Source organism: Meles meles, chromosome 2, assembly GCF_922984935.1.
Source record: "Meles meles chromosome 2, mMelMel3.1 paternal haplotype, whole genome shotgun sequence".
NCBI lineage: Eukaryota > Metazoa > Chordata > Mammalia > Carnivora > Mustelidae > Meles > Meles meles.
Genome location: NC_060067.1, coordinates 85,474,431 through 85,482,876, shown reverse-complemented (window position 1 = coordinate 85,482,876; position 8,446 = coordinate 85,474,431). Strand labels below are relative to the sequence as shown.

The 8,446-nt window shown below is 37.7% G+C and overlaps 1 pseudogene; it reads left to right on the top strand.

The window, feature by feature from the left end:
• The first annotated feature begins 305 nt into the window (after positions 1 to 305).
• Positions 306 to 2,182, top strand: LOC123937115 (annotated as a pseudogene).
• The last annotated feature ends 6,264 nt before the right edge of the window (positions 2,183 to 8,446 follow it).

Here is an 8,446-nt window from a genome sequence, read left to right as displayed (position 1 = left end):
TGGTGGCTTAAGGGTGACCAAATGTCTTAAATCTCTTCTAGATTTCCAAGAGTTAGCATCCCAGAAGGTCTAGAAGAAAACTGAAGGGGTGCCTGGATGGTTTAGTCAGTTAAACATCCAACTCTGGATTTCAACTCAGATCACAATCTCAAGGTCCTAATATCAAACCCACATTGGGCTCCCCATTCAGTGGGGAGTCTGCTTCTTTCTCTCTCACTCTGCACCCCCACACTTGCTCTCTTGCTCTTTCTCTCTAAAATAAATAAATCTTTAAAAATAAAGTAAAAAACTTGACACACCGTCTTTGGGGTGATCCGTGGTGGACGTTTTGAGGGCAGCTGACCTGCAGCCTGCGCGTCCCGGACCGCCTCCCGTGGAAGCCTGAGCCGGCCGTGTAGCTTTCTCCCTTTGTCTCATAACCATGTCCACCAACGAGAATGCTAATTCACCAGCTGCCTGCCTTAATAGATTCAAGAACAAGGGGAAAGACAGTACAGAAATGAGGCGGCATCGAATAGAAGTTAATGTGGAGCTGAGGAAAGCTAAGAAGAATGACCAGATGCTGAAAAGGAGAAACGTAAGCTCGTTTCCAGATGATGCTACCTCTCCACTGCAGGAAAACCGCAACAACCAGGGCACTGTAAATTGGTCTGTTGATGACATTGTCAAGGGCATAAATAGCAACAATTTGGGAAGCCAGCTCCAGGCTACTCAAGCTGCTAGGAAACTGCTTTCTAAGGAAAAGCAGCCCCCCATAGACAACATAATCCGGGCTGGTTTGATTCCAAAATTTGTGTCCTTCTTGAGCAGAACCGATTGTAGTCCCATTCAGTTTGAATCCACTTGGGCTCTCACTAACATTGCTTCCGGGACATCAGAACAGACCAAGGCTGTCGTGGATGGAGGCGCTATCCCAGCATTCATTTCCCTGTTGGCATTTTCCCATGCCCACATCAGCGAACAGGCTGTGTGGGCTGTAGGAAACATTGCAGGTGACAGTTCAGTTTTTCGAGACTTGGTTATCAAGTATGGTGCAGTTGAACCACTTCTGGCTCTCCTTGCGGTTCCTGATATGTCATCGTTAGCATGTGGCTACTTACGGAACCTTACTTGGACACTTTCAAACCTTTGTCGCAACAAGAACCCCACACCCCCGCTAGATGCCGTCGAACAGATTCTTCCTACCTTAGTTCGTCTCCTGCATCACGACGATCCAGAGGTCTTGGCAGATACCTGCTGGGCCATCTCCTACCTGATGGATGGTCCAAATGAACGGATTGAGATGGTTGTGAAAACAGGAGTTGTGCCCCAGCTTCTAGGAGCTACTGAATGGCCCATTGTGACTCCTGCACTAAGAGCCATAGGAAATATTGTTACTGGGACAGATGAACAGACTCAGGTTGTAATAGATGCCAGAGCACTTGCTGTCTTTCCCAGCCTGCTAACAAACCCCAAAACTAATATTCAGAAGGAAGCCACGTGGACAATGTCAAACATCACAGCTGGCCGCCAGGACCAGATTCAGCAAGTTGTGAATCATGGATTAGTCCCATTCCTCGTTGGTGTCTCTCTAAGGCAGACTTTAAGACACAAAAGGAAGCTGTCTGGGCTGTGACCAACTATACAAGTGGTGGGACAGTTGAACAGATTGTATACCTCGTCCATTGTGGCATAACAGAACCATTGATGAACCTCTTAACTGCAAAGGATACCAAAATTATTTTGGTCATTCTGGATGCCATTTCCAATATCTTTCAGGCTGCTGAGAAATTAGGTGAAACCGAGAAACTTAGTATAATGATCGAAGAATGTGGAGGTTTGGACAAAATCGAGGCTCTACAAAACCATGAAAATGAGTCTGTGTACAAAGCTTCATTAAACTTGATTGAGAAGTATTTCTCTGTAGAGGAAGAGGAAGATCAGAATATTGTGCCAGAAACTACCTCTGAAGGCTATACGTTCCAGGTTCAGGATGGCACCGCTGGGACCTTTAACTTTTAGCTTGTACAGCCGACGCAGAACGTTGTTTGTGGTGTGCTCTGTTTGGTAGAAGTTTGTCTTACTGTTTCTCTACTAAGAACTCTTTTTAAATGTGTTTTGTTATTGTAGCACTTTTTACAACAAAACTCTACTTGACCAGTTCCAAACTGTACCAACTGTATGAAGCTCCTCCTCCCAGTGGGTTTCTTTCTTTTTTTTTTTTTAAGATTTTATTTATTTGACAGAGAGAAATCACAGAGAGGCAGGCAGAGAGAGAGGAAGGGAAGCAGGCTCTCCGCTGAGCAGAGAGCCCGATGTGGGACTCGATCCCAGGACCCTGAGATCATGACCTGAGCCGAAGGCAGCAGCTTAACCCACTGAGCCACCCAGGTGCCCCTCCCAGTGGGTTTCTGATTTCTATGTGGAATCTCCTCTCTTGCAGTGTCTGTAAATAAAGATTAAATTCCACCCTTTTCTTTAAAAAAAATAATAAAAATAAAGTAAAAAACTTTTAAAAAAAAAGCTGCAAATATTCCAATGGCCTCGTTTATGAATTTCCTGAAGGTCATTTCTGTTTTAGACCATTCATTATGCCACTAGTGTCATAACAGGCTCAAGGGGAGGGAAACTAGACACTACTGCACTCCTCTTTACCACAATTATAGTCTCTGACTTAATTTATTGAACACTTCATCCAGAATACTCCCAATTGACCAGTGCATCTAGATGTAGTATTTAATACTAGATGAAGCATTAAAAATACATTATTTATTATATTATTTTAAATGTTAAGGAACTCTTTTGTTTTTCTTTACTGTCATAGTGTCTAGGAAAGAGTGAATATTTCATAAATATGTATTTATTGAATGAATGATATTAAAAGTAGCTGCTTCAGACACAAAATTGATATTGAAAATGGTCAAAATAAGCAACACCGTTTGGTTTGTGTTGCACATAAAATTAATTCAAAACTCCTTAACCTTCAAGCTCATTTGTAATCTGGACCCTCATGATGTTTCCAGTATCAATTTCCATGATCCCTTGACTTCTTTCCTCCTCTATCACTTAGTGATGCCGATGTAACCACAATCACCCATACAGTGATTTCCCACCTTAGTTCCTTTGTTTAACACATGTCTAGCGTTCCCTCTTTCACTTTTCCTTGGTGTAATTTTATTCATCTTTTAACCCCAAGTTCAAATATCACCTTTCTGTGAAGACTATAACTTCAGTTAATCCCTCCTACTTTGTGTTTCTACATCTCTTGTTGTTTGTTATACCTCTGCATTTTAGTTGTTTACTTAGTAACTGCCATGGAGTCATACTTCACTACAGGTGTAATTCCAAAAAGTATTAACAGAAGGCTCAGAGGATTAACTGACTTTGCTGTGAAATCTGGCAGAAAAGCAAGCTAATTGAGTTCTGTACCTATCTCAGACTAGGTCTGGCTAAATTCCAAGATACAGGTGCTTTCTAATAAGGCCTGTGGCTTACGATGGGATGGTTCTGAAGTAGAATAGGTGCAAGTGGAACTAAGACCTGACGGAAGGCTATATGACCACTTGTACATCAAAGATTGTTTCCAATTCAGGGAGCCCCAATCACTTAAGCTGAGAACAAATCATTAGAGATCTATTTGGAAGACTAATTCAGGTGATCATTATCTTAAATCATCCCCTTTCTGGCTTTCCATTGTACTTTGGTCTCACTTGTTAGGAAATCCACAACCCTATTAACAGCTATAGCATTATTTACTAATCTTCACCTTGATCTTCTAGAAAACACCTCTATTCACTCATCTAATAATCTGTACAAGGTACAATTCCATATGCAGTGAATTTCTCAGTGAATGACTTAAACAGAATGCCTAGTTAATAGCTTAGACTTCAATATAGGAGACAGAAAACAAGTAAATACAGCATAAGAAAGTGTTAAGTGCTTTGAACAAAGCAAAACATAGAAAGCGATGAAATAGGAGGTATTTTAGAAAGGGTAACCAAGACGAACTACGAAGACATTCATGAAGAGGTGAAGAGATGACATTTGAAATGTAATACAGGAAGGGTAGGCTGGTGAGAAAATAACATTCTAGGGAGAGGTAACATGAATAAGAAAAGATGAGAGATAGTAATAAGCTTGATATGTTTCATGAATACCAGTATGATTAGATATTAGAAAGTAAAATGTACAGTAGTAGATGTAGTCAGTCCTTTCAGAGTAAGATAAGGATTTTGATTTTAGAAAATGCAATGGATGTCATTATAGTGTAAAAAAAAGATGACATGATCTAAATTATATTTTTAAAATATCTCTTTGGCAGCTATGTGAAAAATGGATCATAGGGAATTGATTATAGAGAGAGTAGAAAAATAAAAACAGTAATTAACATCATGAATATAAGCAAAGTCCCGGCAACAGAACCTCCTATCCACTTCTAATAAATATAACTAAATTTTTGAGAAAATAATCAGCTAGCGGTTTTGCTTGAGACCCAACTAAGAATCCATTCAATTTTGAGTTGCCAAATTTGAATGACAACTGCTCTGTATCATTAGGATTTCCTACTATAGTGCAGCCCAGGGTTGTAACAATGTCATAGGGTATACTTATAGTGAACTCCACCTACTGCATACCACAAGTGTAACTACACATAACTACACATTCAAATATCCTTTAATAATTAAGAAATATTCTCTTCTACAGTGTTTTATGGCACAGAACTCTAGAGCCCAACACAAGTGCTTGTCTCCCACTTCGGTAAACATGATGTCCACCTAATTTTTTTTTTTTTTTTGAAAAAAATATTTGCTCTTTCCATAGACATGGTACTTCCCTAGGCAGAGGTAGTATAGATCTCCTTCCAAAATATAAAGTATCAGTCCAGGCATATGTCCCTGATTAATGAACCAAACTTCCTGAACTAATTGCATAACATTTATATGCATCTCCAGCCATAAATCTAATGGACTATATTGTGGTTATGCCTTGGTCTTTTAAGTTTGAGTTTTCTGTTTCTTACCACTAAAACCTGGGTTACTAAGCTATAATTATCATTGGGAGTTCTTGGCAGTTAGGAATAGAAATTAACTCTGTTTGTATCTCAAGTAAAAAATTTTAATTTATTGAAAAAAATATCAGGGACTCACAGAAATAATAGAAACCTGGAATATGAGCTTTGGAAAACTGGCAAGAACTAAGAGAGAGAAGATGAGGGAGTAAAAAACATAGCAAAAGTTATACAGATTAAAGAGGCCAGTCCAATATTCTCCATCTATCCTCATGCCCTAGGCTGGGCATGAGGTCTAGATGGCTGGGTCTATACTACCTGCTCACCCTGGATTCATGGGAATGGAGAGAGAATCTGGCCCCTTTTGCTTCCATGGGAAGCATGTATTACCTCTTACGAAGGCAGTATTCTAAATACAGTTTTCCTGAAGTGAGAACAAAATACTAATGGAAAGAAAGAAGTGGAAAGGTGTACTGGCAAAAATAACAAATTTATCTATTATTTCATATGTTAGTTTGTTTCAACAGACATTTACTGAACCATATACTGGGCAGTGTTCTAATCATAAGGAATCATTCTGAAAAATACTGAGATACTAGAACAGGGATAGGTAAGAAATGTAGATAGGAGGATACATATTGTTGGGACTTTATAAGCCCATTAGCCCTGGTAAGGAGTTTGCATTTTATTCTCAGTGCAATTTTGATTTTTAATAAGAGGAATGATATCAATTAACCTTTTTTAAAAGACTGCTCTGACTGCCAAGGAGAGGAGAGAATGCAAGTGGATCCAGAGCAGAAGCTGTAAAACTTCTAAGGTTCTTGGCTGCAAGCATCAGAAATAGGCTTTGACTAACTTGCACAAGAAAGGAACTATTTAGAAGAATATCAAGTGGATCTACAGAATCATCCAGAAGACGGGAGGATCAGATATGGAAGCCAAACAGAAATCAAGAAAGGGTGGATGACAAAAAACACAGTCCAAAGAAGATAAAGATAAAATATGGTGAGTTCCCCTCCCAAATGCCACTGTCACTGGTTACTCAGCAATGTATGTGCTAAACTCTCAAAATCTCTGCTAGATAACTTCGTGTTGACATGAACATTTTACTAATTCCTCCTGCCTTTGGACACAATTCCCTTCAAATTCAAACTCTTGAGTAGTATTAGTCAGAGGTCAAAGCTTTGTCATATGCCTTTACTCAAACTTTCAAAGGGTAAGACAGAAAGAACCTGGCTCTTTTGGTTTCTATAGTGAAAACCAGGGGAGTGATTTCAACCACTTCCCACACAGTGGAGAAGTCCCTAAAACTAAGAAGGGATGTTTATAGGCAGCATTTTGCTAGATAAATTTCCACTGAAGGAAATTAGTATTAGTGTTTCAGTAAGACATGGAGGTCCTTAGACCTGGACTTGGAAGAGAATATAATAGGATGCTTGAGTGCAGGCTGTGGAAAGAGACCATCAAACCACTCCGCTGTCACTTACTCTTTGTGTGATTTTGAGCAAGTTACTTGGCTCTTCACTTATCTAGATTCTTTATCATCTCAAAGTTAGGGAGTATAGGAGGACTGTAAGAATTAATTCATGAATGTGCTTAGTAGTAAGCACAATATAAATCTTAGCTATCATTTTTTAGAGCAGTAGCAGTGAATATGGAGAGCCATAATGATTGGAGTAACAAATATTGAAAAGAGAGTCTATAGGAGTTGCTTATTTTTATATGAGAGGAAGGGAAGTGGATCATGGATGACTTATAAAGTATGGTTTGAGCAGGTATATGCGTTGTAGCAACATACACTGAGATGAGGCAAATCTCTATTTCATCAGTTTCCTGAGTTTGATACACCCACCCTAGCATGCTTTTGAACTACTTTGTTTAAAAACCTTGGTTCTATCTGGTTCTAGGAATACCCCAACGCATTATCCCAACCTGGAGGGCAGTTTCACACCTGCACCCAACCACAGACAGGACACAAATTTTTTTATTTTATATTTGTTCATCCAATATCTATATGCATCTAGTATCAATATCTATAAGAATAACTAGAAAATTTGGCATGTCAAGGACTTTCCAGAGAGTTTTGTGTTTAAATGACTATCATCCAGCTCTTCCCAAAATACAAATTGGGTTAACTAATATTTGACAGATATAATCTAACAGAGTCTATCCCAACTTCTGAATTTTTCTCACTTTTGTCATGCAATGTCAAATAGTCACAGGTTCCATAAATTAGAATGTAGACATCTTTGGGAGACCATTCTATTTGTCATGTTTTCTAAAGAACACTATAAGTAAAACAGAATTAGAAAACAAAAAATTGCCCTAATAAGATTTCAGAATGTTCTTTTAGTCTTTATAGTAAGAATAAAGTGCCATATGCACAGTAATATACTTCTTCATAGTTTATCCAATTCCATCTTCAATATCACATCTCTTTGTTCAAATGTTTATTAGGGAAGAATAAAGTTATTAAAACTAAAATGAAACTTTAAAAGATAATTGAATAAGAACATAATGTGAGAGAAGACCAGAATCAAAATTCATCAGAATAAATTTTCTTAGATTGTACCCTAGACTAATATGTCACATAAAAAAAGAAATAACACCTTTCTTAAAAATTATGCCACCCAGTAAAAGTTTAAAAAAATCAATATGTGATCAACAAAATATAGTTGATTGTTGATTGACAGAGAATTATTTTTTAATCAAATGTGTAATCTAAACAAAAATAAAATACTGCAAATTACTTAAAATTTAGGCTAGAAGAAATATGATCAAAATTTCAGGAAAGCTTCTCTTTCTCTTTCCTTTGACTCTTAGAAGACTTTTATTATTTTTTTTCCACAATGCATATCTCCCAAATGAAAACAGGAAAAGCAATGGAAATAGCCCAAACTTTCCCAAGCTTCACGATAGTGAAGAGGGCTGATAAAAGTTACTGTAAAAACAAGACCAACCCAGAAAACCAAGACTAAACAGAACTCCTTTTATTTCTCCAGGTTACAGTTTCTTTTCTGATTTAATATATAATGAGAATTGCATGGAACAAAATTTTGGCATCTATTTATCGCATGAGGACATTTTGTGAAAAACCATATATTAAATGCTTAATTCTTCCACTGAAATAGTGAAGGAAATATTGGACCATCATTAATCATATCAAAGCAGTATATTATTCCAAAACAGAAAAGAATGTTCTTATAAAGGCAATCTTAGAGTAGAAGCCAAACTAATTATAATATCCTTTGAAGTATAAAACCTGCAGCAGAGGACCTACATGACCTTGTTGGAGACAATTTCAAATACTAAGCTGCACATTGAATAAGTGAAAACTTTGTTTTATGGATATGTGTGTGTATATAAGGGCATGAGGGAAGAGAAAGGTCTAAACACAGTCATCTTAATGCATACTCTGTTGTTAAAGGAGGAGATCTTTAAGTGAGTCTGCTATAAAAT